Raw genomic sequence first — 25,923 nt, forward strand, 5'->3', positions numbered from 1 at the left:
ATAAAGCCAAGATACCTTATCCTCAAAAACTCCGGAAAGAGGAGCAGGATAAGCAATTTGCTCGCTTTGCAGATTATCTAAGGACTATTGAAATAAAGATTCCTTTTGCAGAGGCACTTGAGCAAATACCTTCTTATGCCAAGTTCATGAAAGAGATCTTGAGTCATAAAAAGGAGTGGAGAGAAACAGAAAGAGTTCTCCTCACTGAAGAATGCAGTGCAGTCATTCTGAAAAGCTTTCTTGAAAAGCTTAAAGACCCTGGGAGTTTTCTGATACCATGCATATTGGAAGGTGATTGCACCAAGACAGCTTTATGCGATCTTGGGGCAAGCATCAACCTGATACCTGCATCCACTATCAGGAAGCTTGGCTTAACTGAAGAAGTTAAACCAACCCAGATATGTCTCCAACTTGCTGATGGTTCCACTAAATACCCATCAGGCGTGATTGAGGACATGATTGTCAGAGTTGGGCCATTCGCCTTTCCCACTGACTTTGTTGTGCTGGAAATGGAGGAGCACAAGAGTGCCACTCTCATTCTAGGAAGACCCTTCCTAGCAACTGGACGATCCCTTATTGACGTCCAGCAGGGGGAAATAACCCTGAGAGTCAACGATGACGAGTTCAAGTTGAACGCTGTCAAAGCCATGCAGCATCCAGACACATCAACAGACTGCATGAAAGTTGACCTTATTGAATCTTTGGTAGAAGAGATCAACATGGCTGAGAGTCTCGAATCAGAGTTGGAAGACATCTTTAAGGATGTTCAGCCTGATTTGGAGGATTCAGGGGACATGAAAGAGCCTCTGAACTTTCTTCTGAAAGAGGAAAAACCTCCTAAACCGGAGCTCAAGCCATTGCCACCATCCTTGAAATATGCATTTCTAGGAGAAGGTGACACTTTTCCAGTGATCATAAGCTCTGCTTTAAATTCACAGGAAGAGAAAGCACTTATTCAAGTGCTAAGGACACACAAGACAGCTCTTGGGTGGTCCATAGGTGACCTTAAGGGCATAAGCCCAGCTAGATGCATGCACAAAATCCTACTGGAGGATAATGCCAAACCAGTGGTTCAACCACAGAGGCGGCTAAATCCAGCCATGAAGGAAGTGGTGCAGAAAGAGGTCACCAAATTACTAGAGGCTGGGATTATTTATCCCATTTCTGATAGCCCCTGGGTGAGCCCTGTTCAAGTCGTCCCAAAAAAGGGAGGCATGACAGTGATTCATAATGAAAAAAATGAACTGGTTCCTACAAGAACAGTTACAGGGTGGCGCATGTGTATTGACTACAGAAGGCTCAATACAGCCACCAGAAAGGATCATTTTCCTTTACCATTCATAGACCAGATGCTAGAGAGACTAGCAGGTCATGATTACTACTGCTTTTTGGATGGCTACTCAGGCTATAACCAGATTGCAGTAGATCCCCAGGATCAAGAGAAAACAGCATTCACATGTCCATCTGGAGTGTTTGCTTATAGAAGGATGCCCTTTGGGCTATGCAATGCACCTGCAACCTTCCAGAGATGCATGCTCTCTATTTTCTCTGATATGGTGGAAAAATTTCTGGAAGTCTTCATGGATGACTTCTCAGTATATGGAGACTCATTCAGCTCCTGTCTTGATCACCTAAAACTTGTTCTGAAAAGATGCCAAGAAACCAACCTAGTTTTAAACTGGGAAAAGTGTCACTTCATGGTGACTGAAGGAATTGTTCTTGGGCATAAAATCTCAAACAAGGGAATAGAGGTGGATCAAGCAAAAATAGAGGTAATTGAAAAATTACCACCACCTGCCAATGTTAAGGCAATCAGAAGCTTTCTGGGGCATGCAGGATTCTATAGGAGGTTTATAAAGGATTTTTCAAAAATCGCAAAACCTCTAAGCAATCTGTTAGCTGCTGACACGCCATTTGTGTTTGACACAGCATGCCTGCAGGCGTTTGAAACGCTGAAAGCTAAGCTGGTCACAGCACCAGTCATTTCTGCACCAGACTGGACATTGCCATTTGAGTTAATGTGTGATGCCAGTAATCATGCCATTGGTGCAGTATTGGGACAGAGGCATGACAAGCTTCTGCATGTCATTTATTATGCCAGTCGCGTTCTAAATGATGCCCAGAAAAATTACACAACCACAGAAAAAGAACTACTTGTAGTGGTTTACGCCATTGACAAGTTCAGATCCTACTTAATAGGATCAAAGGTGATTGTGTACACTGACCATGCTGCTCTTAAGTATCTACTCACAAAGCAGGATTCAAAACCCAGACTCATCAGATGGGTATTGCTTCTGCAAGAATTTGATATAGAAATAAGAGACAGAAAAGGGACAGAGAACCAAGTAGCTGATCATCTGTCCCGAATAGAGCCAGTGGAAGGGACGTCCCTCCCCTTCCTTGAGATCTCTGAGACATTCCCTGATGAGCATCTATTTGCCATTCAGGAAGCACCATGGTTTGCCGATATTGCAAACTATAAAGCTGCAAGGTTCATACCCAAGGAGTACAATAGAATACAAAAAAAGAAACTAATTACTGATGCAAAGTACTACTTGTGGGATGAGCCCTATCTCTTTAAGAGATGTGCAGACGGAATTATCCGTAGGTGTGTCCCCAGAGAGGAAGCACAGAGAATCTTATGGCATTGCCATGGATCTCAATATGGAGGCCATTTCGGAGGTGAGCGAACAGCCACCAAGGTCCTCCAATGTGGCTTCTATTGGCCCACACTCTATAAAGATTCCCGAGAGTTTGTACGTAATTGTGACAGTTGCCAAAGAGCTGGTAATCTGTCTCATGGTTACGCCATGCCTCAACAAGGAATCTTGGAAATAGAGTTGTTTGACGTATGGGGAATTGACTTCATGGGACCTTTCCCACCATCATACTCAAACACTTATATTCTGGTGGCAGTTGACTATGTATCAAAATGGGTTGAGGCTATTGCCACACCCACCAATGATACTAAAACAGTGCTGAAGTTCCTCCAGAAACATATCTTTAGCAGGTTTGGTGTCCCTAGAGTGTTAATCAGTGATGGGGGCACTCACTTCTGCAATAAACAGCTTTACTCTGCCATGGTTCGGTATGGAATTCGCCACAAAGTGGCCACTCCATATCATCCACAAACCAACGGGCAAGCTGAAGTCTCTAACAGAGAATTAAAGAGAATCCTGGAACGGACAGTAAATACCCGTAGAAAGGATTGGGCAAGGAGCTTGGATGATGCTCTGTGGGCTTACAGAACAGCATTCAAGACCCCTATAGGGACCTCTCCATACCAACTCGTGTATGGTAAGGCATGCCACTTGCCCGTGGAACTGGAACATAAGGCCTACTGGGCAACCAGATTCCTAAACTTAGATGCCAAATTAGCAGGAGAAAAACGATTGCTCCAGCTAAATGAGCTAGAGGAATTCAGATTCACAGCTTTCAAAAATGCCAAGCTTTATAAAGAAAAATAAAAAAAATGGCATGACAGAAAGCTGTCATCTAGAATCTTTGAACCAGGACAGAAGGTCCTATTGTTTAACTCTAGACTCAGGCTATTCCCTGGGAAACTGAAATCCCGGTGGAGGGGACCATACGTGATTACAAGTGTGTCACCATATGGTTATGTGGAGCTTCAAGATATTGATTCTGATAAGAAGTTCATTGTCAATGGACAGAGAATCAAGCATTATCTTGAAGGCAACACTGAGCAAGAATGCTCAAGGCTGAAGCTAGATTAAAAGCTCAGCAAGGTCCAGCTAAAGACAATAAAGAAGCGCTTGCTGGGAGGCAACCCAGCCATGGGGCAACAATCCTCTAAGCATTTTGCCCTATTTTTATTTTTATTTGTTTATATAAAGTTCACTGACACTAAGGTAAAGAATCATTTGCATAAGTTTACAGGGTTACAGAAGGAATCTACACACAAAACAGAGATAGGGAGCTTACTGGCAAGAAAACGCCAGTGAAGGCCATTTTGGGCGTTCAGCGCCCAAAATGGGCATCCAGTGGGCGCTGAACGCCAGTAAGGATAGCTATCTGGCGTTCAACGCCAGAAAAGGGCAACAACTGGGCGTTGAACGCCCAGGAGAGCAGCATTTGGGCGTTGAACGCCCAAAACAGGCAGTGTTTGGGCGTTCAAACGCCAGGATGGTGGGGAGGAGCTCTCCTTCTACCCATCTCCTTCTTTTTCTTTTGCTTGAGGACAAGCAAAGCTCTAAGTTTGGTGTGCTTATCCGTGATCACTAAGATCATGGCCCCTAAAGGAAAACAACCCACTCCAAGAGGAGCAAGGGCGTGATTTAAAGGAACTGAAGTGCCAGAAATTCTCTCTTGAAGGACCAAGCACCTCACAGACTAGAGGAACATCCACTTCCCAAACCTCAAGGTTGTTGAGTTCTAATCTTAGCCTTAACTCTGTGATAACTGTTCTTATTTTAATTTTACCTTAGGAGTCATATAGTAGTAATTAGTATCTATTTTGATTTTATCTCCAATTAAGCTATAGTTTATTTTTCTCATCATCAGCAAACATGAATAAAGTAGTAGATCTTTTGAATAAGAAGCAATAAAATTTCGAGTTTTAATAAGAGAAATTCTAATTAGTTAAATGTGGTGGCAATGCTTTCTGTCTTCTGAATGAATGCTTGAACAGTGCATATATCTTTTGAAGTTGTTGTTTAAGACTGTTAAATATGTTGGCTCTTGAAAGAATGATGAACATGAGACATGTTATTGAGAATCTGAAAAATCATCAAAATGATTCTTGAAGCAAGAAAAAGCAGCAAAGAACAAAGCTTGCAGAAAAAAAAAAAAAAAAAAGAGAAAGAAAAAAAAAGAGAAAGCAAGCAGAAAAAGCCAAAGCTCTTAAAACCAAAAGGCAAGAGCAAAAAAGCCAAAGCCCTTAAAACCAAAAGGCAAGGGTAATAAAAAGGATCCCAAGGCTTTGAGCATCAGTGGATAGGAGGGCCAAAAAGGAATAAAATCCTGGCCTAAGCGGCTAAATCAAGCTGTCCCTAACCATGTGCTTGTGGCGTGAAGGTGTCAAGTGAAAACTTGAGACTGAGCGATTAAAGTCAAGGTCCAAAGCAAAAAGAAGAGTGTGCTTAAGAACTCTGGACACCTCTAATTGGGGACTTTAGCAAAGCTGAGTCACAATCTGAAAAGCTTCACCCAATTATGTGTCTGTGGCATTTATGTATCCGGTGGTAATACTGGAAAACAAAGTGCTTAGGGCCACGGCCAAGACTCATAAAGAAGCTGTGTTCAAGAATCATCACACTGAACTAAGAGAATCAATAACACTATCTGAATTCTGAGTTCCTATAGATGCCAATCACTCTGAGCTTCAATGGATAAAGTGAGATGCCAAAACTGTTCAGAAGCAAAAAGCTACTAGTCCCGCTCATCTAATTAGGATCTGAGCTTCAATCAAAAACTCTGAGATATTATTGCTTCTCAAAATATTAGTCTTCTATTTTATTTGTCTAGTTGCTTGAGGACAAGCAACAGTTTAAGTTTGGTGTTGTGATGAGCGGATATTTTATACGCTTTTTGGGGATAATTTCATATAGTTTAGAGTATGTTTTAGTTAGTTTTTAGTCTATTTCTAGTAGTTTTTAGGAAAAATTCATATTTCTGGACTTTACTATGAGTTGTGTGTTTTTCTGTAATTTCAGGTATTTTTCTGGCTGAAATTGAAGGAGCTGAGCAAAAATCTGATTCAGGCTGAAAAAGGACTGCTGATGCTGTTGGATTCTGACCTCCCTGCACTCAAAGTGGATTTTCTGAAGCTACAGAACTCGAAATGGCATGCTTCCAATTCCGTTGGAAAGTAGACATCCAGGGCTTTCTAGCAATATATAATAGTCCATACTTTGCACAAGGATAGACGACGTAAACTGGCATTCAACGCCAATTCTCTGCCCAATTCTGGCGTCCAGCGCCAGAAAAGGATCAAAAACTGGAGTTGAACGCCCAAACTGGCATAAAAACTGGCGTTCAACTTCACAAATGGCCTCTGCACGAAATCTCAGCCCCAGCACACACCAAGTGGGCCCCAGCACACCAAGTGGGCCCCAGAAGTGGATCTCTGCATCATCCATCATAGTCCACTCATATTTTGTAACCCTAGGCTACTAGTTCAGTATTTAAACAACTTTTAGAGACTTATTTTGTATCTCATGACATTTCAGATCTAAACTTTGTATTCTCTGACGGCATGAGTCTCTAAACCCCATTGTTGGGGGTGAGGAGCTCTGCTGTGTCTCGATGAATTAATGCAAGTATTTCTGTTTTCCATTCAAACACGCTTGTTCCTATCTAAGATGTTCATTCGCGCTTAACTGTGATGAAGGTGATGATCTGTGACATTCATCACCTTCCTCAACCCACGAACGTGTGCCTGACAACCACCTCCGTTCTATATCCGATTGAATGAGTATCTCTTAGATTCCTTAATCAGAATCTCCGTGGTATAAGCTAGAACTGATGGCGGCATTCATGAGAATCCGGAAAGTCTAAACCTTGTCTGTGGTATTCCGAGTAGGATTCAAGGATTGAATGACTGTGACGAGCTTCAAACTCCTGAAGGCTGGGCATTAGTGACAGACGCAAAAGGATAGTAAATCCTATTCCAACCGGATCGAGAACCAACCGGTGATTAGCCGTGATGTGACAGAGCGCGTGAGCGTAGTTTTCACTGGAAGGATGGAAGGTAGCCATTGACAACGGTGATCCACCATCACACAGCTTGCCATAGGAGGACGTGCGTGCATGAATCAGAAGACAGAGGAAAGCAGAGATTCAGAAGACAAAGCATCTCCAAAACTCCAACATATTCTCCATTACTGCACAACAAGTAACCTTTAATTTATGCTCTCTTGGTTATTCACAATTCAACTGATAAACATAATTGACTTCCTGACTAAGATTTACAAATTAACCATAGCTTGCTTCAATCCAACAATCTCTGTGGGATTCGACCCTTACTCACGTAAGGTATTACTTGGACGACCCAGTGCACTTGCTGGTCATTGGTACGCGTTGTGAAAAGTGTGATTCGCAATTCGTGCTACCAGCTTCTCTCTCTAAATCTAACCTAAAATAAACTAATGTGTGAAATTATATTAGTTCTCCTTCAATTCTTGGCTTAAATAGCATCAGAAATGAGTTGGATTGGGCTCACAAGGCTTCTAAAATCGCTGGCCACGTGTTTGACTAAGTGAATCATATGCACCCATCGAAGCATATGCGTACCGTGCGTGTGCAAGTCCTTATGCGAAATGCAACTATAACAAATCTTATATCATTTCGAAGCCCCGGATGTTAGCTTTCCAACGCAACTAGAACCGCATCATTTGGACCTCTGTAGCTCAAGTTATGGTCGGTTGAGTGCGAAGAGGTTGGCTTGACAGCTTTTGCGATTCCTTCATTTCTTCATGAGTTCTCCATTTTTACATGCTTTTCCTTCATTCTCTTGATCCAATCTTTGCCTCCTAAATCTGAAATCACTTAGCAAACATATCAAGGCATCTAATGGAATCGAAGGTAAATCAAGATTAAACAATTAAGGACCTAAAAGCCATGTTTTAACTCTTAAGCACAATTAAAGGAGAATTTACAAAACCATGCTATTTCATTGGATAAATGGGAGAAAGGTTGGCAAAACTCTCTAAATTCAACACAAGATAAACCCTAAATATGGGGTTTATCAACCTCCCCACACTTAAACCAAGCATGTCCTCATGCTTAAACCAAGAGAAAGCAAAGGATATCAACATTTATTCGATGAGGTCTAACTAAATGCACCCTACCTATATGCAACTATCTACATGAATGCAACTAAATGCAAAATGATTCTACCTACTTGGTTAAAAATAAATCAATCCTCCAAGACATACATGCACAAGTAGGGCTAAGGTCCCATGACCACTCATGAATCCTACCGACTTAAATATCAAAATGAAGTTTAAGTAGACTTTCAAGAAGAATGCTCATGAAAGCCGGGAATCAAGGAATTGAGCATCGAACCCTCACCGGAAGTGTTTGCACTCTAGTCGCTCAAGTGTGTAGGGTCAATTTTTCTCAATTCTCCCGTAATCATGCTTTCTAAGATTTGTTTTTCTTCTAACAATCAACATATATTTCATGCATGCATACAAGTATCATCAGGTCTTTTCTTTAGGTTGTAATGGGGCTAGGGTCAAGGTAAGGATGCATATTTAGTCAAGTGAGCTTGAAATTTGAATCTTTGATAAGCTTAAACTTCCCACCTAACCTATGACATCCTATACAATTTCAAAGCTAACCTAACTACCCATTTTTCTCACTTTTTCACATACTCATGTATTCCTTTTCATTTCACAACACTTATGCATTGACCCATATTGAGCTTTGCTTTGGGGCATTTTTTCCCCTTTTATTTCTTTCTTTTTCTTTGTTTCTTTCGTTTTCTATTTTTTTCTTTTCTTTTCCATATTATTTTTTTCTTTTCTTTTCCTTTTCCTTTTTCTCATTTTTCTTTCTATATACAAGATCATCAATGTATAAGGTTTTATATTCATTACACATGAGCATGTACCCAATTCCCAATATTTACAACAAAAATACAAAACTACCCTTTTATTCACCCAATGTCCCAAGATTTTCCACACTTAAATGACACACACACACACACACACACTAGCCTAAGCTAATCAAAGATCCAAATTAAGGACTTTTATTATTTTTCGCTTTAAGGCTTGTAATGTGCTAAAATTTTGAACAAAGTGGGTTAAGCATAGGCTCAAATTGGCTAACAATGGAAGATAAAAGGTAAGGCCATTTGGGTAAGTGAGCTAAATAAAATGATAGCCTCAATCATATAAATGCACGAATACACAAAATAATGGACATAAAGAATCAAACAAATCAAAGATCACAATCATAGAAAGAGAACAATGCACACAAAAAGGGAAAATCAGTGGTTATAAGATATAACCACACCATTAGGCTCAAATCTCACAAGCTTGTGTTGTTAGCTCAAAAACCATGTTCCAAAATAAATTCTTTCAAGCAAGTTTAACAAAAAGTTTTTAAATTGGTAGGTTGCCCTAAAAACAATTTCTTGGAAAAGAAATCATCACCCTAACCAAGTAGTCCTAATAAGAAAGAAGTGGTAAAAATATGTACAAATTCTAACTAACATGCAACCTATCATGCAATGCAACAACTATCTAACGAAGAAAATAAAAAAAATTGGTGTTGAAAAGGAAATTGTTACCCATGGAGATCGGTCGAACGACCTCCCCACACTTAAAGATTGCACTGTCCTCGGTGCATGCAAAGAAGAGCAAGGTGGATGGGTTGCTCCAATTGATGAGCTTCTTCGAAAGGTTGTGCGGATGACTTGTTTGTTGCCCCATTTCGAAGCTTTTCCTTTTCCTCCTTTCTTGGTGGCCAACCTAAAGGGAGAGAAAAAGAAAGAAAATTAAGCCTATAACAAAGATATCAAAGCAAAGAGAACATAGGCGGGGGCTAATGCCAAATAAGGGTAAGGTTCTCATTACATGCTAGCTACAACATGTGAGTAAGAAAACAATATAGGCAAAGGGCATATGAACTAACACTTGATGCAAGAGTAAAATCAAAGCATGAAGAACATATTGAGCATCAAGTTCAAATAAGAAAGAGTGGGTCATAAAAAACAATATTAGGTCATATCAATGCACAAAGACACAAGAGTCATACAAGATTAAGCATTGATTTAAAAGATTCATCACCCAACAATATCAAACAAGTCAAGAGGCACCAAAATAATGCAAGAAATTCTCAACGATTGAATAGGAAAATTCAACACCATTATTAAAATAAGAAACTTGAAAAAGAAAAATTACAACAAGCTATAAAATCAAAATTAAAATGCAATGAATGAAAGTAAGCAAATGCAATAAAAGAAAATGGAAGAAAAGAAAAAAAAAATTTTAGTATTTTATTTATTTATTTATTTATTTATTTATTTTATTTAAAAAAAATTTTTCAAGAGAGGAAGAAGAAAGGTAGAAAGAAAGAAGAAGAAAAGAAGAAAGGAGAAAGGAGAAAAACAAGGTGCAAATCCATGCGTACGTGCGCATGGCGCGCGCGCTTCGATGGCTTTTTTTTTTAGTGTGACGCGTACACGTCATGTACGCGTACGTGCGAGTGGTTTTGTGCCAAAGGCACAATGCCAGCATAGCGTTCGCACAACTCTCTGGTTTTTAGCTTGGGGGTGGAATTTCTCAATCCACACGTACGCGTACATGGCGCGTGCGCGCGGATAGGCGAAAATGCTCAATGCACGCGTACGCGCGCAGTGCGCGTACGCGCGGATGGCGCTCTGCTTTTTTTATTTTGAAAATTTTTTATGTTTTTACACCAATCCAAGCATTCCAAACCTCCAAACAACTACCAAACACACCATAAAACCTTATTTAACATACTAAACTACCAAACAAACTCAACAAATCAATCAAAACATAAAATTAAACTATTTTAACCAATATGTGCAAAAGAGAAAAAAAAGAAAGATTTTACCATGGTGGGGTGTCTCCCACCTAACACTTTTGTTTATTGTCCTTAAGTTGGGCTTATGGGGAGCTCCTTTCAAGGTGGCTTGTGCTTGAAACTATTTTTGAACTTCCACCAATGCTTGAATCTCCAATAAGCTCCATTCTTCAATTTTAATATCTTCAAGCTTGGATGGAGTTCTTCACAAACCATGGGCTCCCAAATTTGATTTTCCTTGTGCGATTCGGGATCTCACATTTTGTTTTGACATCCGTCCTTAAATTGGTCATCATTATTCCATCCGGGTGGCATGACCTTGGAATTCTCAAAGAAGCTTCCAAACAACTTCTTAGACCCATGCAATTTGGTTCTCCACCAATCATTACTATACAACTTTGAGCAAGCAACCATCATGAACTTAGAGTGATGTTTCCAACCACTACACAACTTTTTCCTACTCTTAACTCCACAAAGAGCTCTAAGTTGACCATCATTTTCAATCAAACCATATTCAAGTGAGAAAGTAAAGGTTAGGGATAAGAATTTTACCCACCTGAATGTTGTGTTGGATGGTGACTTGGGGAGGGAGACCTCCCCACACTTAGACAATGCGAGGTCTACTTCTTTAGGCTCTTCTTTAGTTGTTTCCACCTCTTCGCAAGCTTTTTCAATTTTAGCCTTTTCCCTTTTATCACTTGACTTGGTGTTGTCTTCAAGAACTTTGATTTCTTGCCCAATGGGAGGTGATTCAATTTTGGATAGGAATTCATTAATGAATGAATCCATCTCTTGATCAACCTCTTTATATTCTTCAATTTCGATATACACCATACCAACTTTTTCCTTTTGGTGGCTCTCTTCCAATTCACTCTCTTCTTTATTGCTCACCAAGGGTATGGAAGGTTGTGCATATTCTTCCATAGTTTCAACTCCATGTCCAATGGGAGAGTATTCAATTGTAGATAGAAATTCACCCATGATTGAATCTATTTCTTGATAAACCTCTTTCAAGTCTCCAACTATGATATGCCTTGGAGGTTGCGCACCCTCCTCAACATCAATATCAAGCTTCTTGGAAAAGTGTTCTATGATGCTACCTTCCCATGCACTTTCAACATCTCCTAAATCTTCAACCACTTCTTCCTTTTCTTCAACAATCATAGGTTCCTTCAATTGTTCTAACACAAAATAGCATCCCTAATTTCCCACCGGAGTTTCCAATCTCTCCTTCATGATATGCTCTTCAATTGATTCTTCACATGTAGCTATGGAAGCACCTTGAGTATTCAAGCATTGGTAGACTAAAGTATACACTACCTTAGTCAAGTTAGTCACAAACTCTAGGGTGTTCCTTTGCATATCCGCTTGGCCTTGAAGTAGCAAGGTGAGAGAGTCATCTATTGGGGCTTGGGGTGGATAAGAGGGTTCATTATTTTGTAGAAAGGGTTCATAGTAGGAAGGTGGTTCTTCTTGGTAAGGGTATGGAGATGGTGTGCATTGAGGTGGTTCTTTATAGTAGTCATGATATGGTTGTGGTGGTTCCAAAGGTTCTTGCTCATAATAGTCATAAGAATATGGTATGGGTGATTGGTCATGTGATGGATGTGGATCATAGGAAGGTGTTTGGTAATGAGAGGCTTGTGAGAATGGTTGAGGTTCGTGTTGAGGATAAGAGTCATAGGCATATGATGGTGGTAGTTAATTTTCACATAAAGTTTCACCATAGCCATTGAATTGACATGCATTAGGATGGTGATTATACCACTACAAGAAAAAAGGCCTATGGCCACATTTTTTTTTGCTACGCTTTAAAAGCGTGGCCAAAAGTGGTCTATGGCCACGCTTTTATGAGGGTGGCGATTGTATAGAGATTTGGCCACATTTTTTTTGCTACGCTTCAAAAGCGTGGCGAAAAGGATCAATGGCCACGCTTTTATGAGGGTGGCAATTGATGCGAGATTTGGCTACGTTTTTTTTTCCACGCTTAAAAAGCGTAGCCATAGAGAGAAACCGGCACGCTTTTAAAGCGTAGCGACAGGGGTTTACTATTGTGGTGTTTTAAAAGCGTAGCCATTTCCAAAAAGCCTTTTGGCACGCTTCAAAAGTGTGGCCAAAAGACTCCCCCAAAAAAAATTTTCAAAGAGCTCGTACCCTTCAAATTAAAATGTCTTAAAGTTATAACTTCAAATTAAAATCTTTCAACGAGCTCGCTCGTTCTTTATTCAAAGACCCTAAGCCCAAACTCCTCTTTCAAACATTAAGCCCCATTTCGTTCAGAAGATAACCCTAAGCCCTCTCTTCATCGTGCCTCACCCTCACCCTAACTCCGCGACGACGACACTCCGTGAAGAACATCGCTGCGCTCGCAATGCCTCCACCGGAAATCCCTCTTCCGGCGCCCCTAACCCTCCTTCTGTGGTGATTCTCTCATGCGGTGACTCCCTCTGCTCACTTGCCGTCGCAAACCCGCCGTCGATGCTCCCTTTGCCGCTGCTTCCTTCCGTCACTGCAAACCCCTAACCCCTTCCCCGCCACTCCCTTTTTCGTGCAGGCCGGGGCCCCTTCCATCGATGCTTCATTGCTGATTTTGAGAGTTGGTAAGCCCTATTTATTAAAGTCTGTAATCAAACCAGATAACAAAAGAGAGTTGAAGTTTAATTTAAGTAGCAAGTCTCTGTAATCAAATCAGTGCATATGAGTTGGTTGTGGTTGTGTTTTGTTGAATGTGTTAGTTGAATTGATTTTTTTTTTTTTGGTTAATATTATTTTTGGGTGCTATGGAATTATCGAATAGAACAGAACTGATGTTATTAAACTCTGAATTGATTTATTAAAATCTTCTTTCTCTTTCTTTCGGTAGATTCTGTCCTTGTTTTTCTTCAAAATGTCCACTTTCTTTATTATTATCATTTTGGTTATTGTTAATTTGTGGTTGCAATTTTTTTAGGTAACCCAGCCGCCTGGTGATTCAATTTCCAGCCTTTGTTTCAGTCCCAGGGCCAATTTTGTTGTCGCTACTTCATGGGATAACCAGGTTTGAGTTTGACTTGGATATTAGGGCATATTTTTTTGTTAATGTTTTGTGTTATTTCTATTTTTTAATGTTAGTTCACAAAAGAAAAATTGTCACAATGTTATCTTTTTGGTGTTTCTTGCTTTTACGATTAACTTCTCAAACTGAAAGGGATATGATGTTTTTTATAATTAGTATTAGAAAGAAGAAATGGTGACAGAAAATACTTTTGAAACTAAACCAGCTCTTTAAATTTATGTGAAGAAAAGGCTCTTATGTTGTGTTTAATTGTTTGATAGACAAATGTTTTTTTTTTTGGTGAATTTCTTTTGTCAATATCGTAGGTTCGATGTTGGGAGGTTGCAAGGAATGGAACTGTTATCAACAGCACACCCAAGGCTTCAACATCTCATGACCAACCAGTAATGAATTTCAGCTCATTTTATTAAAAAAAAAGAAAAAGAAAAAATTATTATTAGTGGTATTACTGAAAATTTCTTTTGAACTGAGATGGCATTATAATTAATGTTCTCTTTTATTGTTTAAGGTTTTGTGCTCCACTTAGAAGGATGATGGAACACCGGTTTTCTCCGGAGGCTGTGACAAGTAAGTCAAGATGTGGCTGCTTTGGATCTAGTTTTCTTTCTAGTTTTGGTAGTTGATCCAAGTTTTGTTTTTAATGCAGAAAAAAGGTTTTGTTTTTGTTAAGTTTTTTTTTGTGACTCTGTTTTATCAAGTTTTAACGCTGATTAATCACTTGACCAAAAAAAAAAGCTGATTAATCCACCTAAAATGAGGCATGGCGCCAAAATTTAAGAAATGATGTATGAAAGCAGAATTCAGAAAAAGCAGTTCCTGACCAAAACAAATAAAAGAAAAGCAGTTAAAGTTGGCTGATTTTGATTGTGTTGTAGAAATATTTACCTCTTGAGGAAGGTGCCAAAGTACATAGCCATATATGTGAAGAGTAGGGTGAAATAAATCAAATCATGTGAAATTATCTTATTTGAGTGTATCTGATCCAAATTCACATGCTGCTATATATGGTAAAGAGTAAAGACAAATACATTGTAGGGGTATATACTATACTATATACACATGATTTGAACCTTTGCTTTTCTATTCCAATGGGGCCATGGGGTACGGTCCTCCAAAGTAGACCTCCCTCCCTTCTTAAACCTAATTATCATAACCACGTAATGTATGAAATATACATGTATTTGTCTGTGAATTGATTTTATTAGATTACTTTATAGCATAAATATGACCTTGGATATGCCGTTGCTAGGATCCCAGGAACAAATATATACTATGCACTCTTGTCCTTTAACATGAGACACTTTTCACGTTATGCCGACAGTTATATCCACCTTATAGGGAATCATCTTATTTTCAACATTCTAAGCTAAATTTGGAAAAATGTTCAGTGTGTATCGTTATTTTTTTTAGTTTCTATATGTTTGGAGCGCAGATAATACATTGTGTTGTTGCTTAATGATAAATTCATAATAATAATGTGACTAATAATGTATAAATCAAATATATAACTTCAAAACATTTAGTTTAAACAAGTTAATGTACTATGAATAATGATCACTTAATCATTTTCTTCAGAGTGGTCATTTATATATATAATTATTTATATGTTTATTTAATAATTTTAAATTTTTAAAAAATAGAATTTCATAATAATTCTCTGTCGTATTAATAAAAAAATTCCCTTCCTTATATCATTTCGATTCTCTCTGTCGGCTCACTGCTACTTTATAGAGAGAGACCTCCATATCTCATTACTGTGCTTTCTCTCAATCTTTAATGTACTTTTTTTTATATTAAAACTAATATTATATATGTCTAATCTAATGAATAAGGTATATAATATGTACGTGTATCTATCACTAACACAATATTATCCCATAATAACCTAACATATACCAATTCATATTTATATTGTCCATTATTTTAAGTGCATTATTAGATTCCCTTTTTTATTAAAAAAAATCAATTGAAATTTCATGGTGGGTGATGACTAAGATGATATTCAGAGAAACAGTTTTGCTTTCAATGTGTGATGATGAATAAAAGTTCTATCTTATCAGGGAGCTAGGAAGGGGAAATTATTTGAGAATCTAAAACAATTAGAAAAGATCATTGTCATGCATATTACAAGGACATAATCACTTTTAGGTTTAGGGTTTATTTTCTGGTGGCTAAAAAATGTTAGTGATGAAATTCTATCTTTCAACCATGTCATATGAAAAACTTTCAAGCTTGATTAGACTGTAATTTTCATTTTTGTCTCCCTTATTCAATTTTCTCTATCGCAAATTAAATAAACACTAGATTAGTTAGATCTTAGGTGTAATAATGCTTGTGTCTATGGTTTTCAGGAGAGCAGTGTTGAGCGAGATGATATTAAAGAAATTTTTAGTGAGGTAAGTTGCTGAAGCTGTACATAGTCCTTTGCCAGAAGTTTCTGTTCTACTTATTACTTAACAAAGAACCCTTTGGAGTACTTGAGTTTGTAGAATCAGTGAATAACAAAAGGAATTTTGACTTTTAGAATCATGAAGATCTATTTTTCTATTTGGTTTTACTTTTAAGGCTTAGTAGAGGGAAATGAATCACTTAATTTAGTTAGAAAAGATAGTCGTAAATGCAGTTGCATGTTTTGGCATTGATACTTCTATCTCCTTCATTTTCTCCTGATCTGTTGATTCAGCTATCAATGTTTAAGAAGAATTATGACCATCTTCCAAAAGATATATACTTTGGAAATTACAAAGATTTTGTACGTGGGAATCCAAACTACTTTTTGACTTACGAAAATGGTAAATCAGCTGCCTGTATACAAGATCATCTTCGTCCAAATGGTGCACACAGATGGGATAGCTACATGAAATCCCCAAAGTATGTTCTGTTGATTCTTTATATTTATGTCTCCCCTTGATGTTTTTTCACTTATGAGTTCCATGATGTTCTCCTGAATTTTTTCTAGTGAGATCAAGTTGGAGGAGGTTGCTGTTTTGCATTACACATGCTAAATTCTCATATCTCACTTCCAGACGTGATCGCTGTGGTTGCAAACCTACCAAAGAAGATGTAAAAAGATGCTTCATGTTGGAATTTGATAGATCTGTGAGTTCATGAACTCTGTTTCCACCTTATTCTTTTACTTTCTTTTCTGTCCACTTAGCCATTTGGTTGAATATTGGGGAAAAAATGGATTTGTCTTACCCGTGCAATATATAATTAGATTACTATAGTTTGAACTTAAGGTTGACCAATCGTCACAGATTCTAGTTGCTAAAAAATAGGGAAAAAGGGTTTGGGCATGGTGGGGACTGCTTTGCCAACTAATGAGTATTCATTATAGTGTTTATTATTTCCTCTGTAGTAAGTTCAATTACTCTCTGCTGCTACAAGGACAATAACACAGCCATGGCTGCTTCAGTTTCAACCATAGGAGCTATCAAAGGAACTCCAGTATGATACTTTTACCTTACTTTGTTACTTTCAATTAATTCTATTCACTCAATTTATCACTTCTAGTTTTAAACTATGTATAAGATTAGGATAGTAAATGGATTGGATGCAGTGTGAATTAGTAATCAGTTATAGATACCAAATTAGAAAAATAATGATCATGCGGACTATGGATACATACATATCATTAATTTGTGAGTTAATATATTTAGATGCGGTTCATGATTTCTTGTATACTTAAAAAAACTGGATTAGAGTTTTGAATAGAGTAGTAACTCTTAAATAACAAGAGAATAATGTAATTTTACATTGCAGGTGAGTTTGAATGGTTCTGGAGCTGTGGCTTCATCAGTTCCCAATTCATCAGCTTTCTTCGGAAGCAACTTGAAGAAGGTTACCTCAAGAATCCACAGCAGTAGCAGGGTTTCCTCCGGAAGCTTCAAGATTGTGGCGATCGATGAGGACAAGTAGACAGATACGGACAGATGGAAAGGGTTGGTCTATGATATCTCAGATGACCAGCAAGACATCACAAGAAGGAAGGGTATTTTGTAGTTTTTAGAGGATGTAGATAATGTAATAGTTATTGGAATTGTAATGCATGTATTACAAATTTATGGGTAGTTGTTATCACTTTGATTTTTTGTTAGAGCTTGTCATGTGATCAATCACTATATTTGGTGTACAAGTTTATGAAGGTTTTATATTGTTAATAGTAATTAAAATTGTTATGAAGGTTTTATATTGTTTAAATTTTACATTATTTATGAATTTTGTTAGATTTTATTATGAAGATTAAAAAAAAAACAATTGAACTTCAACAAATTCCATACAGCAGCCACTTTTCGCCACACTTTAAAAGGGTAGCTATTCCATACAGCAGCCACTTTTCGCCACGCTTTAAAGCGTACCTATACCTTTAGCTATTGGCACGCTTTAAAAGCGTAGCCATATTTCTAGCTATTGGCACGCTTTAAAAGCGTAGCCATATCTCACGACTTTGCTACACTTTAAAAGCGTAGCCGTATCTCTAGTTATTGGCACCCTTTAAAAGCGTAGCCATATCTAGCTACTGGCACGCTTTAAAAGCGTAGCCATATCCTCTCGCATATGGCCACGTTTAAAAGCGTGGCAATAGATAAAAGCGTGGCGACAAAAAAAACGTGGTGATAGAGCAACCGGCACGCTAACAGTTGTGACCCTTTCAAAAGCGTGCCGGTTGCTCAAAAAGCGTGGCGAAAAGCTATCGCTACGCTTTTTCCCACTTTTCGCTACGCTTTAAAAGCGTAGCAAAATCCTGGTTTTCTTGTAGTGTACCTATGAGTATCCGGAGGTTGTTGCCAATAGGAGTGATCAATTCCTTGAGGCTCCTCCCATCTTTGCTGGTCCCATCCATAATGAGTGTTGATAAACCACTATTTTATGGTTTATCTTGTGCTCAATTGAGTGGATTTTATCAATCTTTCATACATTTGTTCATACAAAATGCATGTTTTACATTCTCCTTCCTGATTTTGTGCTATGATTGAAAACATGCTTCTTTGGCCTTATATTTGCTAATATTAATCTTCTCTTATTACCATTCGATGCCTTGATATGTGCGTTAAGTGATTTCAGAGATTACAGGGCAGGAATGGCTTAGAGGATGGAAAGGAAGCATGCAAAAGTGGAAGGAATACAAGAAACTGAAGAAACTACTAAAGCTGTGCAGCTTGACCCCCTGGTACTAAATCGACCATAACTTGAGCTACAGAGGTCCAAATGACGCGGTTCTAGTTGCATTGGAAAGCTAACATCCGGGGCTTTGCAACGATATATAATTTTCCATAGCTGCTTAGTGCACGAAATTGTGATCATCAATGGCGCCAACAACTTGGTACGCACAATTGTAATCTCAACTCTTTATCACAACTCCGCACAACTAACCAGCAAGTGTACTGGGTCGTCCAAGTAATAAACCTTACGTGAGTAAGGGTCGATCCCACGAAGATTGTCGGCTTGAAGCAAGCTATGGTCATCTTGTAAATCTCAGTCAGGTAGATTCAAATGGTTATGGAGAATTGATAATTAAAAGATGAATAAAACATAAAATAGGATAGAGATACTTATGTAATTCATTGGTGAGAATTTCAGATAAGCGTATGAAGATGCTTTGTTCCTTCTAAACCTCTGCTTTCCTATTGTCTTATTCCAATCATTCATACTCCTTTCCATGGCAAGCTTATGTTGGGTTTCACCGTTGTCAATGGCTACCTCCCGTCCTCTCAGTGAAAATGGTCCAAATGCGCAGTCACCGCACGGCTAATCAGCTCTTGGTTCTCGATCATGTTGGAATAGGATCCATTGATCCTTTTGCATCTGTCACTACGCCCAACACTCGCGAGTTTGAAGCTCGTCACAGTCATCCCTTCTCAGATCCTACTCGGAATACCACAGACAAGGTTTAGACTTTCCAGATCTCAGGAATGCTGCCAATTAATTCTAGCCTATACCACGAAGACTCTGATCTCATGGAATGGAAGGATCGGTTGTCAGGCGAGGCAACCATGCGTCATGAATCAGGAGGCTAAGAGATACGCACTCAAGCTATTGCAAGTAGAATGGAAGTGGTTGTCAGGCACACGTTCATAGGTGAGAATGGTGATGAGTGTCATGGATCATCATATTCGTCAGGTTGAAGAATGAGTGGATGTCTTAGAACAGAAATAGGCTTGAGTTGAATAGAAAAATAATAGTACTTTGCATTAATTCATGAGGAACAGCAGAGCTCCACACCTTAATCTATGGTGTGTAGAAACTCCACCGTTGAAAATACAAAAGTGATAATGGTGATCATTGGCTTCGGCCCCAGAGAGGGAACCAGAAGAACCAAGATGAAAATACAATAGCAAAAGGTCCTATTTATAGAAAACTAGTAGCCTAGGGTTACAGAAATAAGCAATTAATGCAGAAATCTTCTTCTGGGCCCACTTGGTGTGTGCTTGGGCTGAGCATTGAAGCTTTCACGTGTAGAGACTTTTCTTGGAGTTAAACGCCAGCTTTTGTGCCAGTTTGGGTGTTTAACTCCAGCTTTTATGCCAGTTCTGGCGTTTTGACGCCAGAATTTTTATGCTAACTTAGAACGCCAGTTTGAGCCATCAAAACTCGGGCAAAGTATGGACTATTATATATTTCTGGAAAGTCCAGAATGTCTACTTTCCAACGCAATTGAGAGCGCACCAATTGGGCTTTTGTAGCTCCAAAAAATCCACTTCGAGTGCAGGGAGGTCAGAATCCAACAGCATCTACAGTCCTTTTTCAGCCTCTAAATCAGATTTTTGCTCAGGTCCCTCAATTTCAGCTAGAAAATACCTGAAATCACAGAAAAATACACAAACTCATAGTACAGTCCAGAAATGTGATTTTTATTTAAAAACTAATAAAAATATAATAAAAACTAACTAAAACATACTAAAAAACATACTAAAAATAATGCCAAAAAGTGTATAAATTATCCGCTCACCACTACTCCGAAGCCAGGCGACGCAAACACGTGGATCACGTGGATGCGTGACCTGGCAAAAACACAATCCGCGTGAACGCGTGGACGACGCTTCCGCGTCACTTTGCAGCAACTTGTACGTACCAGAAATCGCTGGGGGCCGCTGTTTCTGACCCAGTTCTCAGCCCAGAAAACACAGATTAGATGCTATAAATTGGGGGAATGCATCCAAACATCAGAGACATACTTTCATATACACAATTTTAGGATTAGATATAGTTTTAGAGAGAGAGGTTCTCTCCTCTCTCTTAGGATTAGGATTTAGGATTTCTATTATGTTTAGGCTACTTCTTTTCAATCACAGGCTCAATGTTCCTTTAATTTATTCTCTACTTTTATTTATTCTATTACTTTAATTGTTATTTATCTTTTCAATTTGGCTTATGAACTTCATGTTAGAATTGATTTCTTTATTTAATATAATTTGAGGTATTTCAGTTTATGATTATTTTATTCTATTTATGAATGCTTTTAATTTAATTTAAGATATTTTCCCCTTTTGGCCTTGGTTAAGTAATTTATAACACTTGAGTTATCAACACAGCTGTTAATTGAAATTGGAATTCTTTTCTTAGGAATTGACTAGGACCTGAGGATCAAATTAATTTGTCCACTTGACTTTCCTTTGTTTTGCAAGGGTTAATTAAAAGTGGGAGCAGAATCCAATTCTCTTCACACCTGATAAGGATAACTAGGATAGGACTTCAAGTTCTGATACCTTGTCAAGAGATTTTATTATTATTAATTTATTTTTCTTGTCATTTAAATTACTTGTTCCTTATTTTAAGAAACCTAAAAACATATCTTTTTACATAACCAATAATAAATCATACCTCCCTGCAATTCCTTGAGAAGACGACCCGAGGTTTAAATACTTCGGTTATTTATTTTTATTGGGTTTGCTTAAGTGACAAACAAAACTTTTGTAAGAAAAGAATTCTTGTCGGTCTAGAAGTTATACTTACAATGGAAATTTATTTGTAAAAATTCTAGATCGCGCCAGAGTTTCGTTCTTCAAGTGTCATCATTGAAGTTCACATTTCCTACAAAACAATTAGAACCAAACTCATAGCCAAAGTGAGAATTCATGGTGACAAGAGAAAATATGAAACAAAAACTAACTACAAATAACGAAACAAAATCCTACAAATAGCAAAGCTATGTACAATATTCACATATATACAATAACCAATAACATAACACCATTGCAACTCCCCGGCAATGGCACCAGTTTGATGAGAGGACTTTTGTGTGGTTTAGAATTCACAAATGAATTCTCGTTGCAAGTATAGTTTCTAAACCAACAATAGTCCTTTCATACAAAAATTTGGTTGTCACAAGTAACAAACCCCTAAAGTTATAAACCGAAGTATTCAAACATCGGGTCGTTCTCCCTAGGAATTGCAAACAAATGCTCTTGTTATTGGCTATGAAGTATATTTGGGGTTATTGAGTTAAGGAACAACGAATGTAAATTGCAAAAGAAATAAACTAACAACTAAGAAAGCTCTTGGCAAGATATGAGAACTAGAAGTCCTATCCTAGTTATCCTCCTCAATTATGACCACAATTGTCTATTGCTACCACTTAGTTAACCTCTAATCATAGAGGAAAGTCAAGTGGATGAATCAACTTGATTCCACAAGTCCTAGCCAACTCCCAAGGGAAAGACTAGCTTTAGTGGTATCCAAATCAATTAGCAACTTCTAATTATCAATCTACAAAGGAATTAGATAACTCAAGCGTCACTAATTACTCTATCAAAGCCAAGAGGAGAAAAATCTATACTAAAATCCAACCAAGCATTTCATCAAACACTTGGAAGGCATAAGAGGAAAGCAACATAAATTGATAACAACAATGAAATCTAACAACTACTTATTGCAAGAAATTAATAACAACAATCAAAAGAAACACAATTATTATGAATTACCTCAAATTGAATTGGAAGAAAATAGAAGAAACAAGAGTAGCTCTACAATAAAGCATGGAAACAACATAAAGGAAATTACAACAAAATAATAGAGGAATCATAAATGCAACAATAAAGAATTGAGAAGAAGAAGAAGAAGAAGAAAGCATGAATTGAAACCTAGATCTAGATTATTGAACTAAACCTAATTCTAGAGAGAAGTTAGAGCTTCTCTCTCTAAACTAACCTAAACTAAACTAATGTGTAAAAGTATATTAATTCCCCTTCAATCCTTGGCTTAAATAGCATCAGAAATGAGTTGGATTGGGCCCACAAGGCTTCTAAAATTGCTGGCCATGTGTTTGACTAAGTGAATCATATGCACCCATCGGCGCGTACGCGTACCGTGCGCGTGCACATCCCTATGCGAAATGAAACTATGGCAAATCTTATATCATTTCGAAGCCCTGGATGGTAGCTTTCCAATGCAACTAGAATCGCATCATTTGGACCTCTGTAGCTCAAGTTATGGTCGGTTGAGTGTGAAGAGGTTGGCTTGACAGCTTTTGCGATTCCTTCATTTCTTCATGAGTTCTCCATTTTTACATGCTTTTCCTTTATTCTCTTGATCCAATCTTTGCCTCCTAAATCTGAAATTACTTAGCAAACATATCAAGGCATCTAATGGAATCGAAGGTAAATCAAGATTAAACAATTAAGGACCTAAAAGCCATGTTTTAACTCTTAAGCACAATTAAAGGAGAATTTACAAAACCATGCTATTTCATTGGATAAATGGGAGAAAGGTTGGCAAAACTCTCTAAATTCAACACAAGATAAACCCTAAATATGGGGTTTATCAACCTCCCCACACTTAAACCAAGCATGTCCTCATGCTTAAACCAAGAGAAAGCAAAGGATATCAACATTTATTCGATGAGGTCTAACTAAATGCACCCTACCTATATGCAACTATCTACATGAATGCAACTAAATACAAAATGATTCTACCTACTTGGTTAAAAATAAATCAATCCTCTAAGACATACATGCACAAGTAGGGCTAAGGTCCCATGACCACTCATGAATCCTACCGATTTAAATATCAAAATGAAGTTTAAGTAGACTTGCAAGAAGAATGCTCATGAAAGCCGGGAATCAAGGAATTGAGCATCGAACCCTCACCGGAAGTGTTTGCACTCTAGTCGCTCAAGTGTGTAGGGTCGATTATGGTGGCTTGTGCTTGAACTCATCCAGAAATCTCCACCAACGTTTGCAATTACAATAGCCTCTGGGGTCCCATACTAGGCATGTAAAGCCTTTGAGCAAGTTAAAGCAGGTTTTCAGGCTCCAAGAGTATTGATTGTCAGGAGAAATGCTAGGATCCCAAACCTTGCTTTTGTACCCGTCTTCGTTGTTATCTTCATTATTCCCACCGGGCAGTACAAAACTTGAATTTCCTCTGAGATACCCAAACTTCCTCCGACATTCATTCAATCGAGCTCTATACCAATCCTTGCACTTCCATTTGGATCGTGGAACCGTATTGAACCTTGGATATCAACTTCTATTACTAACCATTTCCCTTTTACTCTTAAAGCCACAAAGAGCTCTAAGCTGGCCATCGGTTTCAAGCAAACCATATTCAAGTGGAAAGGTAAAGATAAAGGCTAAGGATTTTACCCACTTGAAGTTTGTATTGGGTGGTAATGGCCTTGGGAGAGGTGTTTCCAGTGGTATTTCAAGCTCCACTTCCTTGTACTCTACTGTGAATTCTTCCATTCCCTGACAAATCTCTTCAACTGCAACCACGTCTTGATCAAAGTCTTCGATTTTTTTGTCATCACTCAAGTCATAAGTTGGAGGTTGAGAAAAGTCTACCTCTACATCATCTTCATATTCACTTGGGGCAGATTCTTCAGTCTCAAAGAATTCAATTACGGATGCAAGTTCAACACTAGGAGAGCTTAGTCACGATTATCATTACCAAGGAAACTTGCTTTTTGATTTGTTCTGTCTAGTTCTTCATAAGCTTCATGCTTTGGGGGTTGTGCACCATCCTCCTTAGCATCTATTGTGAATTTCTTGGCGAAATTCCCTACAATTCTTGATTCCCATGGAGGTTCAGCGTCTCCTAAGTCTTCAACCAATTCTTCTTCCTTGATAATTTCAGCTTCCTCTACTTGTTCCAGTACAAAGTCATGCTCTGTACTGTCAATCGGAGTTTCTAGTGTCTCCTTCAGGCTACGTTCTTCATTAGATTCTCCACATGAATCCATGGGAGTTCTTTGAATGTTCGAACATCGGGAAGCTAATTGATTTATTGCTTGCTCCAGTTGATGAAGGGTTGCATGAAATTGATCTACTGTTTCCTTGAGCTGAGCCTGTGATTCTTGGGTCAATGGATATGGACATGGTGTATATGGAAGTGGTGGTTCTTGGGAGTAATTGGATTGGAACTGAGGTGGATAAAGGTTAGGGTCATATGGAGGTGAATGGTTGTGGTTGGCTTGTGAGTATGGCGGTTCAAAACTATGTTGAGGAGGTGGTTCATAGGCATATGATAGGGCTTGTTGGTAACTACAAGGGGGTCCACCATATCTATCATTTTGGTACATACCTCGGAATGGCTCTTGACCATAGTAATTAGGTGGAGGTGGTTTCTCACGAGGGGGTCCACCATAACTATTGTCTTGGCATACATTGTAGAATGGTCGTTGTTCATGGTATCTTGGAAGGTGTTGTTGTTGAAAGGGTTGATCAGATCCTCGTGGCTCCTTCCATCTGTGATTGTTTCGACCTTGATGCATGTTGCTATTATAGCTTCTATTCCTTTCAACAACATTAGAACCAAACTCAAAGCGACGGAGGTGAAAACTCATAGTAGCTAATAAAAATTAAAAACAAATAAACAAGCAAAATAAAATATTTACAATAACAAATAATAAGGCACACAACTGCAATTCCCCGACAACGGCCCTATTTTTGACGAATTAATTTCTTGTTAGTAAAGAATTTTATGAAAATATAATCAGGTTGTAAGTATTATTTCTAAACCAGCAAAGAATCCTTTCGAACAAAAGTTTTGGTTGTCACTTAAGCAAACCCAATAAAATTGATAACCGAAGTATTGAAACCTCGGGTCGTCTCTCAAGGAATTGCAGGGAAGTATGAATTATTATTGGTTATGGAAAAAAGTACGTTTTTGGGTTTTTGAAAGGTTGAACAGAGAAATTAAATAGCAAGAAAGTAAATTAATAACTAGAAAAACTCCTGGCAAGGTATGAGAACTAGAAATCCCATCCTAGTTATCCTTATCAGGTGTGATGAGAATTGTTATTGCTCCCACTTAGTTAACCCATACTAAATAAAGGAAAGTTAAGTGGACTAATCAATTTGATTCCTCAAGTCCTAGTCAACTCCTATGGAAAGACTAGCTTTAGAGGGATCCAA

At 38.2% G+C, this 25,923-nt stretch overlaps 1 long non-coding RNA gene across 1 annotated transcript; it reads left to right on the forward strand.

Annotated features, from left to right (window-relative positions):
• Positions 1-12,742: 12,742 nt before the first annotated feature.
• Positions 12,743-17,752, forward strand: LOC112766278 (uncharacterized). The gene is made up of 9 exons (XR_003184232.2): positions 12,743-13,115; positions 13,466-13,552; positions 13,876-13,953; positions 14,079-14,137; positions 15,922-15,966; positions 16,254-16,441; positions 16,530-16,669; positions 16,929-17,017; positions 17,333-17,752. It is a non-coding gene; the product is annotated as an uncharacterized lncRNA (long non-coding RNA).
• Positions 17,753-25,923: the final 8,171 nt, after the last annotated feature.

Source organism: Arachis hypogaea, chromosome 17 (genome assembly GCF_003086295.3).
Source record: "Arachis hypogaea cultivar Tifrunner chromosome 17, arahy.Tifrunner.gnm2.J5K5, whole genome shotgun sequence".
Taxonomy (NCBI): Eukaryota; Viridiplantae; Streptophyta; class Magnoliopsida; order Fabales; family Fabaceae; genus Arachis; species Arachis hypogaea.